The sequence below is a fragment of the Heterocephalus glaber genome, unplaced genomic scaffold (genome assembly GCF_053883595.1).
Source record: "Heterocephalus glaber isolate CG9 unplaced genomic scaffold, H.glaber_assembly_v1.0 deba00001472, whole genome shotgun sequence".
Classification (NCBI taxonomy): Eukaryota; Metazoa; Chordata; class Mammalia; order Rodentia; family Bathyergidae; genus Heterocephalus; species Heterocephalus glaber.
In genome coordinates, this window is record NW_028258315.1 from 85,179,696 (window position 1) to 85,201,471 (window position 21,776).

At 37.8% G+C, this 21,776-nt stretch overlaps 1 protein-coding gene across 4 annotated transcripts in view; it reads right to left on the reverse strand.

Moving 5' to 3' along the window:
- Window positions 1-21,776, reverse strand: part of Plcl2 (phospholipase C like 2) — a 191,235-nt gene that overhangs the window by 87,481 nt on the left and 81,978 nt on the right. The gene's annotated exons all lie outside the window — the stretch shown is intronic.

Sequence of the window (21,776 nt, forward strand, 5' to 3'; positions counted from 1 at the left end):
ATGTTCATTAGTGAGATTGGCCTATAGTTCTCTTTTTCAGTTGGGTCTTTCTCTGCTTTGGGGATCAAGGTGATGCTTGCTTCCAGGAATGAATTTGGGGGTATTGCTTCCCTTTCAATTTCACTGAAGAGTTTAAACAGCAGTGGCAACAGTTCCTCTCTAAATGTCTTGTAGAATTCAGCAGTGAAGCCATCAGGGCCCGGGCTTTTCTTAGTTGATAAGTTTTGAATTACATTTTCAATTTCATTGGTTGATATTGGGTTGTTTAGAACTTTTAGGTCTTCTTCGTTCAACTTTGGTAATTCATATCTATCTAGGAATCTGTCCATTTCTTCTGTGTTGTCCATCTTATTGGCGTATAGGTTCTGGAAGGTAGGTATTGATGATCCTCTGGATTTCTGTGAGGACAGTTGTAATTTCACCCTTTTCATTCCTAATTGCATGCATTTGGGCCTTTTCTTTTCTTTTTCTGACAAGGTTGGCTAAAGGTTTGTCAATTTTGTTGATTCTTTCAAAGAACCAACTCTTGGCTTCATTAATTTTTTGTATCGTTCTCTTAGTCTCCATTGCATTGATGTATCCTCTGATCTTTATAATTTCCTCCCTTGTATGAGCTTTGCGGTTGTCCTGCTCTTCTTTTTCTAGAAGCTTGAGGTTCAGCATCAGGTTGTTTAATTGGGCTCGTTCTGTTTTCCTAATATGCATATTCACTGCTATGAATTTCCCTCGTAAGACTGCTTTCATTGTGTCCCACAGATTTCGATATGTTGTATTGTCATTGTCATTTAATTGAAGGAACTGTCTGATTTCTTCTTTAATTTCCTCTGTGACCCATTGGTTATTCAGAAGTGTGTTGTTCAATTTCCACGTGTTTATGAAATTTTTCCAGTTTCTTTTGCTATGGATCTTCAATTTCATCGCACTATGGTCTGATAATATACAGGGGATAACTTCAATTCCTTTGCACTTACTTAAACATGTTCTATGTGTGAGTACGTGGTCTGTTTTGGAGAACGACCCATGTGCAGCTGAGAAGAATGTGTATTCTGATTTTGTGGGGTAGAAGACTCTGTAAACATCTGTTAAGTTCATTTGTTCAAGAGTTTGATTGAGTTCTAGTATTTCATTACTTATTTTTAGTCTAGTTGATCTATCTCTTTGTGACAGTGGGGTGTTGAGGTCCCCCACTACAATTGTATTAGTGCATATATGACTTTTCATGTCCATTAGTATTTGTTTTATATAGTTGGGTGCACTAGTGTTTGGTGCATAGATATTTATGATTGTCATCTCTTCCTGTTGGATTGTTCCCTTTACAAGGATGTAGTGTCCTTCTTTGTCTCTCTTAATCAGTGTTGGTTTGAAATCTACTTGATCTGCACAGAGGATAGCTACTCCTGCTTTTTGGGGGGTTCCTGTCATATGGAGTATTGTTTTCCACCCTTTAACTTTCAGTCTATGAGTTTCCTTTTGAATTAAGTGTGTTTTTTGTATGCAGCATTTTGTTGGATTTTGCTTCTTGACCCATTCTGCATGGAGGCTTTTCTGATCTGAGTGCTCAGGTAAAACATAAATGCCACCAGGTAGAGTGTTTCTTCATAGCTGTATTCCCAGTGAGATAAAGTGCAGAACAGGAAAAAAGTGTGATAATTCTATCTGCAAGATATATTGCATTAGAGCTGTTCCAAATCCCTAAAGCATAGATTGTAGTGCATCTATTCAAGCACATTGGCATGAAATTGTATTTGTAATCAGTCATGCATAAAGGTGTGAAACAAATATATAAATTTCCTATTTTTCAGAATGATGTCTTTACTTTAAAAAGACACACCTACCTTTAATAAAGATAATATATTAACTCACTAAAGGAATTTCATAATCTTTATAAATTCTATCTCAACATTCTACTGACAAAATGGAATCACAAAAATGAATGGATTTTTATCCATGATCCATTAAAAATATACAGCATTTTCTTAGCATTACGACCTTTTATTCTGCCATTTTATATACTAATTAATATTCTAGCCCTGTTTTCTAATTTGTTGCAAATGTTACATTTCAAATTTATAGGTCTCTTTGTTCTTGAGAGGGAAAAGGCCAAATAGCAAAGTAGGTCAATAGCATACATACAACACACACAAGTGCTCACACAAAAACGATTCGGGAACAGGCAGCAGCTTATACCACATGAAGTCACAAACATTGCCTTTCTTTTCACAAACCAGCCCGAGCTTTGGTAATTTCTGGTCACTGATTGCAGACACAAACACAAGCATAGGTTAATGGACTGACAATGGGGACACTTTTTACCAAAGATTTCCTGTCTCTTTCCTCCCTTTATCTGCTGTTGTCTAGAACTATTCTGTCCTTTCCACAGCACACCACGACCTGGATGAAAAGATCTGTTTCTCTTTCCCTCTTGAAAGATAAAGCAACAAGAAGCAAAGATGGAAGAGTGTGCTTGCTTAGAGACAAACAAGGAGAACGGGTGTGAGTTTGCACTTGTATCACAGGATGGACCAGAACTTTGGCTGGGACAAACAGGTGGATATGTTAACATGAGAAGCAATCTGATCCCCCACAGCCAAGAGTAAAGGAAAGGAAGACAGAAGCACTTGTGAGGGAGGGAAGCAGAATTAGGGTTCAATGGCAGGACACTGGGCCCCAAACTAGGTAATATCTGGAAACTTTATTCCACTCCTACTCATTTCAATCTGGTTTTCATTCTTCAGCCCAACAGTCATCAAGCACTTGCCTAGGCTAAGCACCTGACCAGCTGCAGAGTTACAATCTACTTCCTGTGTTGCCTGGCAATGTAAGTTTAAATTTAATTCAGAGAAGTACTCAAACTATATGTGCTATACATTGAGGTGGGTTTTTTTTCAACTAAAAAGAAAACTAAATGCATCTAAGTAGCATGCATTAATCACTTAAAGCTGGAGAGCAAAAACAGGTTTCTGCTGAGACAGAGGTGTCTCAAAATACTTTTAAAAATAGTATAAGTAATTTTTCAGAGGTGGCTTTTACACTGTAAGAATTTATCTTTTTTTTTTTTTTTTTTTTTTTTTTGGTACCGGAGATCAAACTTAGGACCTTGCGCTTGCGAGGCAGGTGGCGGAACCACTGAGCTAAATCCTTGGCCCAAGAATTCATCATTTTTAAAGCTTGTGAGAGGTGAATACAACAAAATGAAAACTTGGCCCCCTAGTGCAATTCTACTGCTCCACTGGCACTAACATTAAGAGAAATAATACACACACACACACACACACACACACACACAAAATCCAGAATGGAAGAAAACTAGTTTCCAAAAGAAATACTTCCATATCAACTCTGAAATTTTATTCTTCTTGATAAAGAAGAATAAAATTTAGGGCTGGAAAGAAGCTTAATGATTCATAATGAATATACATTAATCAACACTTATTTACAGAATAACAATTTTGTGCCAGGAGTGATTTTAGATTAAGCAATGGACTAGAAAAGGGCTCAGAAAACTTTCTGTACCACAGCAAATTCAGGAAGGATAATATAGGATTCATATTTAGCACTAAAGGTAGAAATATTCATATCATGTATTACAGGAAATAAATATATTTCTAACAAAACTAACTCTTTAATAGAAGGTTATCACTTGTTATGGCTTGTATCTAGATGTTCCCCAAAGCCTCATGTGCTCATAGGTGGTACTTTTCTGAGCTGGTTGGATCTAGGCATTTGATACTGGGATTAAGGGTGTGTGGCACTAAATTAGTTCACTGACTAGTCTTAGCATAGTTCTGGATGTGGATAATGGGAAGGCCCACCTTGGGCATGGGCAGCACCAATCTAAAGGCTATAGCCTATATAAGAATATAAAGGAAGAGGGAAGAAGGCAGTCAGTGGCAGCTGCTGCTGCTGCTGCTTACTGCTTGCTGCCTGCCACACCATGAACTATTTCTCATCTGTGATGCTCCTCTGCTATTCAACTGCCTTGGAGCCAGCTGACTATGGACTGAAACTTTCTACAAACTGTGAGCTAAATAAAGGAGCTTTCTTCCTTTAACTTGTCAGTGTCAGTATTTTGCAGCAATGAGAAAAGTAACTAAGCCATCGGTAAAAAATAGAAGGCCATCTGGGAATTTTAGTAGCAGCAATTTCACAAATGGGCATAGACAATTCTATCCGGAAATGCAGTGACAAATAGGTAGGCCTCATTTCTTTTGCTGGCAACAATGTTCTTGGCACAGATTCATTTGATCTAGCTCATTCTGGAGAAGATACCAATCTACAGGAGAGCAGTCTTGTCCAAAGGTACACAAATAATTAATGACCTGCTTGGAAAAAAAAAGTTACCTTCTGTTACCTACTGAATTTCTCTTATACTTCAAATCTATTTGTTTCCCTTTTCTGTTTATTATTTCTCCATAAGTATCATGAGAAAATGATGGACAAATATTCAGGTTCAACATCCCAGCAAAACAGTGAGCAAGTCTAGGCAGTAATTCAGGTGTGCAGATGGGAGAAGGCATCAGAATGAAGAGAGGGGTAGAGTATGAAAACAAAGCAGCCCCTTAGTCTTCGGTTTGAGTCAAGTTGTTTTATATGAATTATAAATAACATTAAAGAAAGGTACACACCCTATATATTTATGGGGGGGTGTAAAATTACAGAGAGTTGAGAAACATTGGATTAAAGAAACTTTTGTGTTTTACAAAACAAAACAAAAAATCCCAAGGAAGAACTTGGGCCCCATTAAACAAGCACAGTAAGCCCTGACCTTTCTTCAGCTCAATGACAATTGTGAATTGAAAGAGTAAGTCATGCTGGCCACATCAGGGTTACATTACAAGGTTTTTCATACATCTTTAAAACTTTGATATGCTCTCTAAGATGAGCAAAAAGAAAAGAAAAAAAGGATCCAAAACAAAATTGACACTCTGAAGGTCAATTTATAAAATAAAATGAACTAAAAAAATAGAATAATTTGATAAAATGCTACATATGGTCAAATGGTGCTTCTGGCTCATGTCCAGGGCCTCTTTCTACAAGTAATAAAAAGCTACTTGGCCCATGGATGTCTCTCCTCAACTGGTCCTCCTACTCTGCAATATAATCTACTGTATTCCAAAAGCTCACCTCCACTGAGCTTCGAAAAGAAACTGAAGAAAATACAGATCTACTAATGGCTTGGGAACTTTTCTTCTCAGGACTTCTTTTTTTCATTTGTTGGTCTATAATAATGCAAGAAAGTAAAGAGGACATTACTATTCAATATATTGTTTAAAATGACTATACAGATGGCTTGGGAACTTTTGGGTGATGTTCCCACTTTGTGGGAACAAGTACAATTCACATGGTTGTTCAGGATACAGAAGTCCAAACAAGACTGCCACTCTCATCTTAAAAAGAAAAAAACAGATTATCTATAAGGTTGTAACTTTTCTTGTACCCATCACAAAGCATCTCAGGCAACCAATGAAGCCAAATTCCAAAGAATGTAAGCCTGTCCAGGAGAGACAGGACATAGAAACTGTTTCAGGTTTGGTAGAACATGAGTCAAGTTAGCTCCATGGAAACCCTTAAGAAGAAATTAGTTAAAATTCCAAAGAATTCAGAAAGGCCAAGTGTGGGCTAGTTTATCAATTTAGAGTATATCAGTTTCTTTGGGGCAAGTGAGGGCTGCTCCTGGGGACAGCATGAAACTGCCTATTTCTCCAACTCTCCTCTCACACAAAGCAAAGGCCTTACAAAAATGAAGGAAGGACCATAAACCCTTTCTATCTGGGCCATTAGGAAACCATCTTCCTCTAGAATAGGGCAAATATTCACTGGGCCAAGGGATAGAACCATTTGGACTCAGGAGTCTATATTAATAAAAGAAGATTTCTGGCTGGGGATTTAGCTCAGAGGTTCCCCCACCTGCCTCACAAGTGCAAGGTCCTGAGTTTGATCCCCGGTACAACAACAACAAAAAAGCAGGTTTCTGCTATGACCAGGTGAAGGGTAGAAAACTATATCTCCTGCCCAAATTCAACACAGATACAGGTAGATTTGGCTGCTATATGAGAGCAGGGCGGGAATGCTGAGACGCTCCACCCCTGAGACCCAGGTACAGAGAACTGCCTAAGACTAAACCTGGACCAGGGAGGCCAAGAATTTCCATGACCTTACCAAAAGCTTAGCACCTAGTAGCAGCTTTCTACCACTAGAGGAAAGAAAAGAGGATGGAAAGAGATCCCTCTTTGACACAGGCATTCACAGATGAAAGCTGAAGGTAGACCAGGAACACTGAGTAATCCCTCCAGAATCCTAGCCTCACCAGAAGCACAAGGTGACAGTGGCCTGCTGGTAGAAGAATCTGAAGCCAGTGGTACAATGAAAGAGGTTAAATGGTAACTCAAAACACACCAATTGAAATTCTCCATCTCAACCTAGCATGCCCATTTCTGAGCACAAATAATATTTGTGAGATAATTAATATCTCAGTCTGAAGCATGCATACCATTCAGTAAAAATTACAGGACACACAGAAAGAAAAAGAAAAGAAAAAAAAAGTAAGAAAGAAGAGTTCATAGTCAAAGGAAAACAACAGTCTTGGAGGTGACACAGATGTTGGAACTATTAGATGGGAACTTCAGAACAACAATGATTAATATGTTAAAGGATCCAGTAGAAAAAGTGAACAATGTGCATGATCAGATCATTCACATAAAGATGGAAATTATAAGAAATGGTCCAATGGAAATACTATTTTTACAATCTACAATATCAGAGATGATTAATTCCTTTGATAGGCTAATAAGCAGACTAAACATAACCAAGGAAAGAATCAGTAAACTTGAAGATAAGTCAGGAGAAATTAACCAAACTAAAATATAGACAGAGAAAAGACTGGGGTGGGGGGATGTACAAAACAGAATGCCCAAGAGATGCTGTGAAAATGGAATTCCAGTGAAGAGAGAGAGAGACAATAATAGATAGTGTCCTAGAATTTTCTAAAATTAGATCAAGCAGGATCAAGGCTATACACAAGTAGACATATCACAGTCAAACTGCTGAAAACAAAATACAAAGAGAAAAACTTTAAGGCACTCAGAGAAAAAGTTATGTACAGAGAAATATAAATTAAAAATTCTGTATACTTTAGCTGGATTACAGATGACTCACTTATATTGAACCACAAGTGGTCTACTTGACCAGTGGCTCACAAATGTAACACATGCAAAGAATAGTTTAATGGCAAAAGTTATTCTCTTTATAACAGGTGTAGTCCTTAGGGTTTCCTTGTGCTTTCTTTTTTTTTTTTTGGTATGGGGGGATTGAACTCAGGACCTTGCGCTTGTGAGGCAGGCACCGGAACCACTGGGCTAAATCCCCAGCCCTCCTTGTGCTTTCAAAGACAAAGATGTCCCTAACATAGATGTTAGTCTCTGAGGGGCCACAAATTGATTTTGGAGGCTCCACAAGACTGTGATCAGATTGTGAAAGTGATATGCACACCCATCCCCCTTCCTCTAAGAAGTTTAAGATCATGGACCATTAACATAAATTTCAGAAGGCAAAGAGAAAGATGATCATTTCCTAGGAAAGAATGTCAACCTTAAATATTACAGTAAAAGTAAAGAATAAATGTTTTACAGGGTTGTAAAAGGACATTTTTAAGGCCACTCTAAATAGAAATGACAAACTGAGAGACAGGATAGAAAAGGAAACTACATAATTTATAGATATAAGTAACAGAATTTCATTAATTAAAAAACCAAAATCAAAACTGAAAGAACTTTTACTGATAGTTGGTGAAATGGTTTTCTTTATAACAAGATGGAGCAAACCAGTTCATTAGTTTATAAACTTTCTAGTTTAGGAATCTCCCACAGAAATACTATGGGCCGTAAGATGTGAGCCAGCACTACATGTCTTTTATGTTTCAGTTTCCTGCCAAGTAAAATAGGCATCAAAATAATACCCACCTCTTACATGTTATTTATAGTACCCACTTTATAAAGTTGTTTTAATGATAAAATTCTTCTCTATTTGAAAAGAGCTTTAAGTTCTGTTTGGAATTTTGTGGACCCTACATTAGACCCTATTAAATAAATACACTTCAGGCTAAGATTATTTCTTCATGAGAGAAAAACAAATAAGTACCATCATAAATATGTAACCGCAATACTCTGATCACTAAGGATTTGTTGAAGGTTAATCTGTCTTAGAAGAAACAGAATGAATGTCACTTCCTCTGGGTCTTTAAGTGGGTCTTTACTTAATGTAACCATAGAGTTTCTGAGCAAACCCAAATGACTACAATGCACAAGATACACTGGGAAACTGTCCAAGATAACCAGATACTTCCCTAAATATGTGGGGGACCTGGCCAGGAGTGAATGATTAAATTAAATGATTGAATTGTGAGGCAAAAACACATAGGCTCTATGAGGAGTGAATGGTTAAAATACAAGCCAAAAGTACACAAATTATTGAAGTGTGAGGCAAAAGGCACGCAGGCTCTGCGAAAATAAATAATTAAACTGTGGGGCAAAAGGCACACAGGATCTGTGAGGAACGAATAGTTAAATTATGGTTAAACAACAGTAAATTCAGATTAGTAAAGTATGTTGTGTCTGGCTATTGTCCTTCCCCTCTCCCCAAGAAAAACTGCTTAGCCTTGAGACAGCTCCATGCCCAAACTGCACTTCTGCTTTTTCTCTCACAGTGATATTCTAAATAAAAGCTAGAGAGTTCTCAGCATGGTGGCTTTCTCTTCTCCCAGTTTCCCTGATGGCTGGGCACTCCTGGTGGTGAAACAGCCCCTTTCATCCCCAGGTAATCTTTCCATCCTCCACACTACCCATGGTCGCACACTGCAACAAAAATAAAGCTTCAGAAAGCTGCATCTCCACATCCTCTAGGGAACAAAAAAAGCAAACTATTTCTCAGAGTCATGTGTTTATTTTAAACCCCATTATTTAGTTAAGATTACAATCTAACTCATATAAAAGAATCTACATATAAAAAGTACAAATTTGAAGCTAAGATCCTCCAATAGTCATAATTTTTCTGTTAAAATATAATCAAATGACTTCACTCAAAGCACCTTGTAATTAGAATTATTCCAGTAATTCCTCTACTTTACACCTTATGGTAATTCTCATTGCAGTGTAGGTGAACCGACAGTGCTCAAAAAGCTACACATAAATAAAACAAATTTCCAATTTCTATAAAATGAAGCTTTCATCCTCAGGCTAAAGGTTCCAAATCATTTAATGTGATGGGTTACACTTGCCTTTAAAACAATGAGGTCTTTAATTGTGAAATCAGAAGACTGTAGTAAAACACAATACCACTTTAATGACAACACTCATTTGGTGAAACATTTTCACTAGTACTGAAATATTTATTCAAGTAAATTTACAAAACCATAATCTACATCTGTGTCCAATGTAAACTGCAATAAAATTCTTTGGGTTTTTTCCAGTAATGAAAAACTTAATAGTAAAAGCACTGAGCTCCTATAAATTAGACTTTATATTCTAGTGAAAGTATTGATGCTAATGCATTTTAATTTACAATCTACAATAATGGTACTTAAGCGGCCCGACTTGATGTGAAAACTGTCAACGATGCTCAACTGTGTAGATGGTAATTTTATATTTAGCACATTATAAAGCCTGCTGATTTCTTATACTACAAAGCTATTTGAAGACATGGTTATAAAACTTTAATTGTTAATAACTTTCTACTAAATTATATTGAATTTTAAAAGGCATGCAAGTTGAATCACATATGTCCAAATATGTCACTACTTAGGGCCAAATATGATCAATTCGAAGAAGTAACTCCTCAGTCAATAATTTTTCTAAACCACTTCAGGATAGCTTTGGGGGAAGATTTATTTTTCTCATTTTTTAATCTCTAAATCTGACCATGCTAGGGAGTTGGGGGAAAAAATGTGGCCAAGCAGAGGTAGTCAGGAATCAGAAAGAAAGCTTCACAGAGACCTGTCCCTTTGTAGGCACAGCCGTTGCTCTGGGCCAAATCTACTGCAGTGAAGAACAGCAGCTCTTTCAACCAGAAATGTTAAAAATTCCTAATTTTTAAATTTAATTTTTAAGGAAATCTGACTCACTGGCAGTTTATGAAGTAACTTTATTCATTTTTTCTATATTATAGGAAAAAACTTCTTTCCGAGGCTTTTCTTAGTCCAATAGTTTATATACATATGAAATTTTTGTATGTAGGGGTAGGGCACAATTAGATCAGAAAAACAAGAAATAAACTAATAAATCATATAAAAGAGAAACTCAGCTCTCTGTACAATATTCTGTTAAGTTCCAAGTCGTTCGTGAATCCACACTGGTCCAGCCCTCAATGTTGCCTCTTCCCTAAACTAGTATAGAATTTGCAGTCCCTATCCTACAATTTAACATTGAATGATAGTCTTACTCAGTTCTCTAGTTTTGTAACGTAGGTTAGTCTTTTTTCCTCAAGTAGAAGGTGAACTTTTTAAGGGAATGGGGCTTGTCTTATATTTTAGAAGTCCTGGCGGGACCAGTGCCAGAAGTCAAAACAGTAACTCCTTTCAAACAACTGAGAATGTCAATAACACCAATGAATGCCTTGGAATTACAAAAATACAAAATTAGTTAATTCCTTAGCTAAAGCAAAATGAGTTTTTGTTAGGTACATTTTCTTTTTCAAAAAGCAGAAATTGTGTTGTTTCTTCAATTTGTAGATAACAAATCACAGGGTGTGCTAATGCACACCTGTAATCTCAGCATTCTGAGAGGCTGAGGAAGAAGGATAGCACATTCAAGGCCAGTCTGGGCTACACAGCAAGTTCAAAGACAGCCTAGAACACAGTGAGACTCTATCTCAAAAAGGGGAGGGGGCCCGTGGGGATTTAGCTCAGTGGCACCGTGTCTGCTTCACAAGTGCAAGGTCCTCAGTTCGATCCCCGGAGCCAAAAAAAGACAAATTATATAACCTTTATATCAAACATCTCAAAAAGGAATTTTTAAAAATCTCAGTACAAGACATCTTTGAGATGCAAGAGACAAAGTTTAAAGTATATAACAGATCAACAATGTAAGATTTTTTTCAGCTTTTACCAATAAAATTTCATCTATAACATTTATCAGAAAATCAAATAATTATATTAGTATAACACTAGTCAATGTTTAAACAATGTTCATTGGCTATAAAAAGGTTACAATGAAGAGAAAAACTGTTAACGAAAATTACTTTTCAAAACATACTCTGTGCTTTGATTCATAAAGTGGATCTCTATCAAATTCCTCTAAAACCAAGCTCACTTTGTTTCCTTGATCAGTTCCTGACTTCACAGACCCATTTCTACCTATGACTCCACTATCTGAACTTCTGGCCTAGGAATTTGTAATCATCCATACATAGCTATACAGTTTGTTAAGCACAAGTTGCTATGTACTCAGCAGTCCTTATACATTATTATCATGACTACCACCCACAGAGGGATGAGGTAACTTGCCTATAGGTATACAGGTAGAGCCAGTGAGGGAGGGCTAGAAGAGAAGCGCTATTCATCAAAGTATGGAATCCAGGCAGTACCTAGTATCAGCGCATCTACAGGAAAGCTTAAATCTCCTTACACTTTGAGCAGCAACTCCAGCCACACTCAAGTATGTCAACTGCTATTTCTGCCAGTTATTGTTTTCCATGTAGTAAGCACTGGACTGTCTTGATTCTAATCCTCAGGACAACTTGGAGGTAGGTGTGCTCACTTTCATGTTACAGGTGAGGGGACCAAGGGTTTGAGAAGCAGAGTAACTAATGCAAACACCCACACCCAGGCTTGTGCAGTCCCCCCAACGCCCTTCATTATTCTGCAGTGCGGCTGCATCAACATGTTGCTGCTTCCTGCTGCTCAGGTTCCGAGAATCCAGCAGCCAGAGTTTCACTGCAACACTATCTTTGTCAAGAATCTACTCCTGCATCTCATGCAACTTCCTGTGTCGAGATACTCTACCTTGCTTTCTAGACCCTTCTTGGTAGCTTGTATCTTCCTGTCTATTTCTCCCTAAATACAATCCTTGTTTATAAAATCTGTATAAAATAAAATAAAATTTATTTTTAAAAAATAAAATCTGTAAACTTTCCTTCCCCAACTAAAACACATGCTTCTAAGAAGGAGTCTTCACTTTTTAAAAATTTATTTATTTCCATGGGAGCTAGCAGAAAGAATCAACAACTGGGATCTCATCTTATTAAAAAGCTTCTGCACTGCAAGAGAAACCACCCACAGAGCTAAGAGACAACCTACAATGTGGGAAAAAATTTCTAGCAGCTGTACCTCAGACAAAGGTCTACTATCTAGAATATATAAAGAATTGAAAAAAATCAGACCCCCTCAAACTCAAAGACCCAATTCAGAAACGGGCATCTGAAATGAACAGACATTTCTCAGACAAAGAGGTAAGCAGCAAACAAATATATGAAAAAAGTTCAACATCACTGGTCATTTGAGAGATGCAGATGAAAACAACACTGAGATTCCACCTCACTCCAGAAAGAATGGCTGCTATGAAGAAATCAACCAATAACAAACGCTGGTGGGGAGGAGGGAGAAAGGAACCCTTCTCCATTGCTGGCGGGAGTATAGACTGGTGCAACCACTGTGGAAGTCAGTACGGAGATACCTCAAAGAACTAGGACTAGAGGTCCCATTTGACCCAGCTATTCCCCTGCTGGGTATCTTCCCAAAAGAATTAAAAGAATCAAACCACAGTGATATATGTGCACCCATGTTTATAGCGGCACAGTTTGTAATAGCTAAAGCTTGGAAACAGCCCAAGTGCCCATCAACTGGTGACTTGAAAATGAAAAATGTGGTTTTTTTTAAATAAAATGGAGTAATACTCAGCTGTCATATAAAAAATGAAAAATTTGACACATTAATAGCTAAATGGATGCATATTGAGGCCATACTCCTAAGTGAAATAAATAGGACTCACATGTGTAAATACCGAATAGTTTCTCTAGTGTGAGAAACTGAAAGTGTAAATAAGGATTAAAATGATCAAAATGAATAATTGATAATTTGAAATAGGAAAAGGTCCAAAGGGGTAGGGGTGGTGGGAGGGGAAGGGGAAAGGGAAGAAGGGAAAGGAAAAATTATGAGAAAAGAAAAAAAAATGGAAACGAAATCTATGTAAATAGGGAAGGGTGGAGGGGGTGAAGGGTGCACAGGGAATGGGGAAAAAATAAGAACCAAGATACATCATGTACAGGTAAAGCACCCAATGATAAATGTAAACGTACTGTATACCTAAAATGTACCAATAAAAGAATTTTTTTAAAAACTTATTTACTTCCTTATTTAGTCCCTCACTGAGCCTAATGTCACACTATACATATAGTTGTCCAATGTATCATAAAAAAAGCAAAATTATGCTGCTGATTGAAAGGTCCAATTTAGTAATATGACCTCCCTTTCAAAGTCTACAACTAAAGTACTAAAAACAAAGTGGTTTAAAAGACAAAACTTCAATTCTAGATTTCAATGTATTACGTGGCGTATAGTCATAACAACTTAAAACACTTTTAATTGTGGTAAAATACACAACAGTAAAACAACATAAAATTTACCATTTTAACACATACTGTAATTGAAACTTTTCTGTTTAAATTCACTCTGATTTTTCTCTAACTTTGATTGGATTATTTAATTCATTCATCTTTAATATTACTGATATAACTGGATTCACATCTGCCATTTTATTTTTTCTTTTCTGTATGTCTTGTGTCTTTTTTTGGAACCAAGGATCGAACTCAGAACCTTACGCTTGTGAGGCAGGTGGTGGCACCACTGAGCTAAATCCCTGGCCCTTTTGTCTTTTTGTTCCTTTAATTTTCTTCACACTAAATTAGTAAGGTGTGCTTGAAATCTGACAGCATGGAGTTCTTTGATGATCCTGCCAAGTGTTGTAGGGTGAGAGGTAAGAAGACCCCTGGAGGGAGCTGAAGACTCAAAAGGAGTACAGGATAGAGACAGTTGAAAACAGATCACTCTGTGCACAAAGAAGTGGTAGTTAAGAGAGAAAGAGAGTGTCTGTGTAAATTACAGATACTGGAGATTTCTATGCTGAAGAGATTTATCCAGTAAAGAAGGGAAAAGGAAAGGTGTAGGAGAAAGGGGACATCTCTGAAGGCGTGAAGTCCTTGTGAAAGCAAAAGGGGATGGGATCACCATTAGCTTTTCCCAAAGGCTGACTTTTGTGACTTTTGAGCTGGATCCTAATGGGAAAAAAAAAGAAGGGAAGGCCAATCAGATGAAACAGCAAATGCAAATACAGGAGGCAGGAAAGGGACTTTGATATTTAAAGAAGGTCAGGAGGCCTGGGACAGGATAAGGAGAAGCAGGCAAGAGGAGGCTAGAGCAAGGCAGCCAGCCTCTGTGGGAGAGGGGTCAGCACCTCCTCGGAGAAGGCCTCCGAGACCTGGGAGTACATGTTCCTGGGCTACAGGCAGAACAACACAAATATGTATGAAACCGATGATAACATGGCATGTCTCCTATGTGTGCAGATAAAACTCTCCACCTATTTTCAGAGGTCAACAAATGGATAAATCCTCATTCATTTTATAACTTTGAGAATCACCAGCCCATTCCTCTAGGTACTTATTTTGTTTCTGCCTGAACAGTCTAATAAAACTGAATGAAAGGATATACGGTATTCAAATGTTATTTAGTTTGTCAAATGACTGAACTCAAAGATTACTACTTGAAGGATCACCACTTGAAACACTACAGACATCTATATACTTTTGAGATTGTTTTTAAATAGTTACAAAATCTGAAAATGTTATAATACACATTGTTACAATTCAATTTTTTATTACTGAAAAAATTAAAAATGACAGTAAATTCTAAATCCACTGTTTACTTACAGGTGTTATGTGCAAATAAAAGATTTCTTAACACAGTTTATCTACTGAAGTGGCACAGGCATGCCTTCACTGTTTTATCTACCTGGCTTAAGCATCAATATACATTTGCTTTATATAATTCCAATAGTCCCATTTTTTTAAAATTAAAAGCCTCACTTCGGTTAAGAAATCAAAAAAAAAAAAGGAATCAATAAAAATGTCAATTCCTACATGGCAGAAATCCAGAAGATTCAAATAATTAATTCAGAGCATTTGCAAAATAGAGCCATGCCAATTTGGACTGCACAAGGTCCAGTTCTGCCATTTTCCTGAATCATCGTATACCTTTTTAAAACCCACAAGTCTATTCCAAATTAATTAGCTTCCTCAAACTAAAATGAAAAGCAGTTTTAAAAACCAGCAAAATCTCATCATTAATGCATTTTCAATGGTATATGCTGCCAATGACTAAAGTAATTTAACTGCTTCAATGAATCTTGTGTCATCATTTCCAACCATTATTGCTAGAAGTCCCAGCTTCTGAGAGAAAACTTCTAGATACAAATGCACAATTAATTCCATGAAGCAGGTAAAAAAATCATAATTCATTTTAAATACATCTCTCTATATATGGCTTGTGTTTTAAATATTATAACACATATGCAGTATAATAAAATTTTCACACCATTTGCTATGGACTATAAAACCAAGCAGTTTAGACAATCCTATAAAGTACGGACTGCAAACTTTACTTTTGAGAGTTGGGACTATAGTAGTAAGGGCTTTGTATCAATATGCTTCAGGAAGCTGTGTGGGAACAAAATATCAGCATTTATAAGACATGTTTAGATTTCACATAAAGGTGTTATGAGTTTAAAATGCCACATTTAATTACAGTGGATTTTATTTCAGTTAAATTGCCAAGAAGTAAAAATAAGGACTAATTCTAAGTCCACTTGCAAACTAACAACCAAAACCCCTTAATAAGCAGGATGCCATCCTTATTCTAAGTATCAGCCTGTCATTTCCATCTACTGACTCTAAATAAGGCTTTGATTCCTCAAGTTAGCTGAGCTTTTGGTCATTATGCAACTCCTCACTCACTGCCTCACTTGAGTGCAAGCTTCTTCAGAGAGCACTGGAAATGAAGTAGTGCACCAACAGAAGGCTCTAACAGAAGGAGGGAACACAAGGTACCCAGCACCCACAGGGATGCTGGGACCATCAGCAACTGGTGGACTACACCCTTCAAGGTAGTAATGGGCACTTATGAGAGTGAAAGTAGATATTGAGAAATATGTCGTAAGAGGGACTGTTCTGGGAAAACTGAAATGTATGGTCATTCTACTTGAAAGTGACCTTATTAATAATGTGAGTCTTTACTAAGTATAGGCACTGGACCTTCAGGTGCAACCCAAGGGTAATCTCCACTACAGGGGTGCTGCCTGACTGGCAGGCCAGCAGTTCTGGTCTGTCTGGACACTTGGAACTTGTAGGTCACATCGTGTCCAGTCTGGAAGCTCATTCCACTCAGGCCAAGAATCCATCTACACCTGCTCACAATGCCTGGCTCCGTCTTGCTACCTTGAACTGGGCAGAGACGTAGCTCTGTGTACTGCTGAATTTTTATGGCTGTTTTTTGTTTGTTTCCTGAGGCTATTACAGTTCTCTCTCAGCTCTGCCTGTGCGTAGGTACAAATCCTTAACCAAACTCTGACCTGCCTGGTTAGAACAGAGTCCTTACCCACTTCCTTTCTGCAATTCTCTTACAACTGGCATGGATCCTGTGGGAAGCACAATGTAACTATCTGCTTGGAGATACAGTCCCACTTATGAATGGCTCCCACGAGGTACAGCCTGACAGGCACTGGCCTGGGCTCACTGCACACCCTTGAACATTGTAATTCAGATCCCCTATTCTAAGCTCATACCTCTCCCGTAATCAATGAAGTTTTGCCTGTATGTCTCACAAATGGGGAGTTAAGATCTGCTGGTTGTGATGATGGAGGCATATGCAGGGAAGGTTATGCAGGGAAGCCCTTCACAAAGGAACACATGTGTTAGAAGGGACATGATTGGGCCAGGGATTTAGCTCTGTGGCGCTGCACCTGCCTCACAAGTGCAAGGTCCTAAGTTCAATTCCCGGTACCAGAAAGAAAAAAAAATAGAAAGAAGGGAGATGTTGGAGGCCATGTGTGAGTTCTTGAAGCTGAAACAAAGAAGTGAGACATTAGACAGGCTGAAGGGACTGATGGATGGGCTGTTCCAATTGACCTAATTGGTAAGTTTTTCTATGGATCAAGCTATGTCCATTACCAGCTTACCTTCCTTTTCTGTTCATGTGTATGTGTATCGTAGCTCTCTTTTAAGTCAAGATATAAACACATTATGTACATGTGATATTAATACTGATATTATTGTAACAATTGACAATCTAGGACGCTCCTATATGCTTCAATCACCTCAACTCTCCAAATTCAGAAATCCTTTGAAAGGTTTCTACATTGAGTCTATAGTTTATGGCATTTAACAAATGCATCTAAAATTAGATTAACAAAAAGTTTATCTTTTAATTTAATTTCATGCATCTTCCCTTCTCCTCCCACCCAAATATGATATAAAATGCACTCAGATGTACTGGAAATTATAATGGCAACACAGAAATCACATTTTATCCTCTGGAAAGAGCTGGAGTTCTAGCTGAGCCTTCTTTTATTCCCATTACAAATTTGTTTTCAAAGTAATTTAGTTGTGCTTTTTAAAGCATTACTGTACAGCAGTCTTTAATTTAATAAGACTAAACTTGAGACTGAGGGATTTTTAAAAATAAGGTAGGACTAAAAATATGAGAAAAGCAACCCTATGGAAGGCCTGTATGAGCTCTCTCAGGGAGGTCTTAGCTGTTGTAGTCTACTACCTTCTGACAAAATTAGGTTTCTCAATTTAGAAAATGTAATGGATATTCCTTATAAATTAATTTTCTTTATGAATTAATTTAAAAAGAAAATTCCAAAGAGAACAAGTGTGGAGAGTAAAATCCATGATGAAGAGAAATCCTTGTTTTGCTCCCGGTGCTCTGAGAGACAAACAGGATATGACATACTATAGCTTACGATTTTCAAGCTACTTGGTAACTACTGTTTGCCTAACTGTAGTTATTCCCATGGAAAGGGAGGTTTTGCCAACCTTTTTTGAGCTATTTTCACAGACCAGTGCTTTATAAGCATTATCTTTTTGAGTCCTCAACTCTGGGACCTCCCCATTTCCGAGGTTAAATAGTTTGCCCAGGCAGATCAGATCCTCCCCTGTCCTCCCCTTCTCTGCTTTGTATGGCAGAAGCTGGGCCTTGAGCAGATTTCCTCAGATCCCAAGTCCAAAAGATCACCTGCTCTGGGCCGGGGATTTAGCTCAGTGGTTTCGATGCCTGCTGCGCAAGCACAAGGACTGGAGTTCGATCCCCGGTACCAAAAAAAAAAAAAAAAGATCACCTGCTGGGTGACGTCCATGAGGTTTTAGCAGTGGACTGAAGCCTCGGCAGGGGAATAGGTAATGCAGGACAGTCTCCACCCCTGGCAGAGCAAAGAAGGAGGGGGTCTCAGCAGAGCTGCTAGCTGAGGTTCTTAGTCACCTTTCTCATTGCTGAGACAAAATATCTGACAGCCAAAGCTAAAGGACAAAAGGTTTATTTCAGCTCAGTTTGTAGAGGTTTCAGTCCATAGTTAGCTGGCTCCAAGGTGGCACAGGGACATAACAGAGGAGAAAGAGTCCACAGCAAGACAAGTAGGAAGCAACAATAGTGGCCAGCCTGACTTTCCCTTTTATCCCGCCCAGGATACAAGCCTTTTATGTGGTGCCACTCATACTCAGGGTGGGCTTCTGACTTCAGTAAACACATTCAGCCACACCCAGAAATCTGCTAATTCCAATCAGTGCACTAATTTAATTTAGCATGGCACATCCTTAATCCCACTATCACATACTCTAGATTCAGCCAGCTCCAAAAGCCCCCCACCTATGAGTAAACAAGGCTTTGAGGGGACATCTAGAAGCGAGCCATAACAATGGCCTTTCGGTTCTAGTGGCTCTAGTGTGCCTACTTTGGGGTGTGGATTGTTTATTGCTGTTGACAACTTCTGATGGCTATAGTAATCCCATATGGCCTCTCTGTTCTTCCACTTCTGCAATTCCCTTAACTAAAATCTCTCTGTTTTAAATACTGCTTTTCTTGTTGGATCCTGAGTGATTTGGTGATCAAAGTTGTAGCTTCTGAGAACCCAAGTCCGGTTCTCAGGCACTTGCAGCTTGGTCCTTCCCACAGTCCAGCCCTCCCCACCCACCGGCCAGATCTGAGATCTTCAACCTCAAAGTCTAGTTTTATAAAATGAGGATAGTAACTACTTGCCTTTGTGGGTTTGGTAAAACATGAAGGAGATAATAAATGTGAAAATAATGGAGAGGCTAGCTCTACTAAAATGTTCATATTACAAATCCTCTAGTCTTATTTACTATAATTACTTGGCAGTAAAAAGTTTTTACCTGAAATTAACCCTCAATCTATCTCAAAGATCTTTAGATCTTTGTGCAAAACCACACAAAGTGGCCTGTTAAGAGCTCATTGCAAGTTCACTTTGTTCTCTTATAACAAAAGGGAAGTTGGTGGTGATCTCTAATGCTTGGGTTGGGAGCACATCTGATCACCACGGCAGATGCTGTGATGAGTGCACTCAGGAAGCCTTTTAGAGTACATTTTGAAGAAAAGACCAAGCCACCAGCTCTACTCTGACTGTGACACCACCACTTCCCAGTTAACTAGCCCTAACACAACTAATTTCCTAGAATTGGTGTAGAGTATTGAACAGGATAATGGAGAAATGCCAACTAAAGGTCCTGATTCTTCCAATAAATGTCAAATGTAGTTAACGTGGTGCATTTATTACTATCATCATCATCATCATAACCTCCTTTAATGTATTTTGAGCTATCTCTCCTGCCTATGTCCTTCTCAGTAGTGACAATCTCAGGTATGTTTCCTCAACCTCTTTACACACATTAAGCAATCATCACTGCATGGGGATGGCTATCTTTTCCCCATGGCTTCTTTCTTTAATTGTTATTTCTGTCCTGTCTGAGAACCTGGGAGCCTTGGTTTCAGCATTACTACAACTTTTTTTTAAATCACAGTGTGAAAGGAAAACCTGTACTATCTAGCCATGTATTTACATAATAATTGAATAATTAAAGGGCTAAGAAGAAACCCTAAACTCTGATCTCCTGTCCTGTTATCTTTGATTTTGACCCCTAAATGTTATTTTAACATTTGTAATTATGGGGAAAACACTGATTTATCTTTGGGTGGATACTTTCCCTTAGTGACAATATTGGAAGAAAGTACAGCCACCCTTGTAGATCAGTTTTATCCAAAAAAGTATAAGAGCTACATATAAAATTTAAAATTTTATAGTATCCATATTTTTTTAAAGATATTTTAAATCTGGTGAAATTAACTTTAAGAATTTATTTTATTAGCCTCAAATAGCCAAAATACTATCATTTCAAAATGTAATCAACATAGAAATTATCCAGGTATTTTGCTTTCTTTTTGATATTAAGTCTTTGAAATCCTTAATAGTTTACATTTACAGCACATCTCAATTTGGACCAAGCACATTTCCCTGCTCAGTCACCCCAGGGCTGGCTAATGTGTCAGGTAGTGCAGGTCTAGATGATAAGCTCCTTAAAGGCAGAACTTCTCACATTTTAATCCCAAATTCTCCCTTGTTTCTAGTACTGTGCTTAGCCCAAAGCAAGAACTTAGCAAAAATTCATTGGACTCAGTAATGAACAGCTTAGAAGGGCTGTCACATATAAATGTAAGCAAGGCCTATCTGTATTTTTTAAAGAAATAACATTTTTGTGAGCCTTACACTTCAAAAAATAAATGGACAGGGCTGGGGATTTAGCTCAGTGGTTTTGTCACTTGCTGCGCAAGCACAAGGACCCAAGGTTCGATCCCCAGTATCAAAAAAAAGAAAAAAATAAATGGACATCATTACTAAAAATTTCACACTCATCTCAAATCACCCTCCAAAGTCACACTGTATGTAGAGAGAAAGTAAAGTTAATCATCCTCAAAAAGAGAGAAAAAAATAAAAAAGGATTCAATTAGATCATAATAAATGACCACAACAAATCATCAAATTCTATTTTTAAATGACCTCAGATGTCTGATATTATGTCAGAAGCTATAATGTAGGTTAGGACACTGACATAACTTGAAAAGAAATTAAAAACTAATGTCACAATTGGGTAGTTTATGAAAATGATGTCTTTTTTTCTCAGTGTTACTAAAAGCATATTTCACTTGAAAGTTTAAAGGCTAAATAAATGCAAATAACATTTTGCTTTCACCTAGTTGATACAAATTAGCTTGCTCAGTCAAGATAACCACTTGAAAACAATTTATAGTTCTGAATCCCACAAAATTATACTATGTATAGAACTACAATATATGCAAAGCCCAAGGGCAGATGGTACCTCCTTTTAACCCAAGGAAGATAAATCCTAAATACTAAGTTCTTTGCAGCAATGGAGGCAGCTGTCCACTGAGAGACCACCAGACAGCACCCACCCATCAGGGATGGCTCATAAAAATCAAGAGGCATTCCATTCCTCTCAAGAAAAGGGAATGGTCACCCTCAACAAAAGCTGTATGAAGTTGCAAAATACTTGGTATGGCTTCACTAAGATTGTGAAATGATCTTCTAAGGAAGTCAACTTGCTAGTGTGAAAGTTATTTAGGAGGGAGTTGGGGAGGGGGGGGCAGAAGGGAAACCTTTCCCCTTCACCATGATAGGACTGGTTTTTGTTAGTTTTAAATATACCAT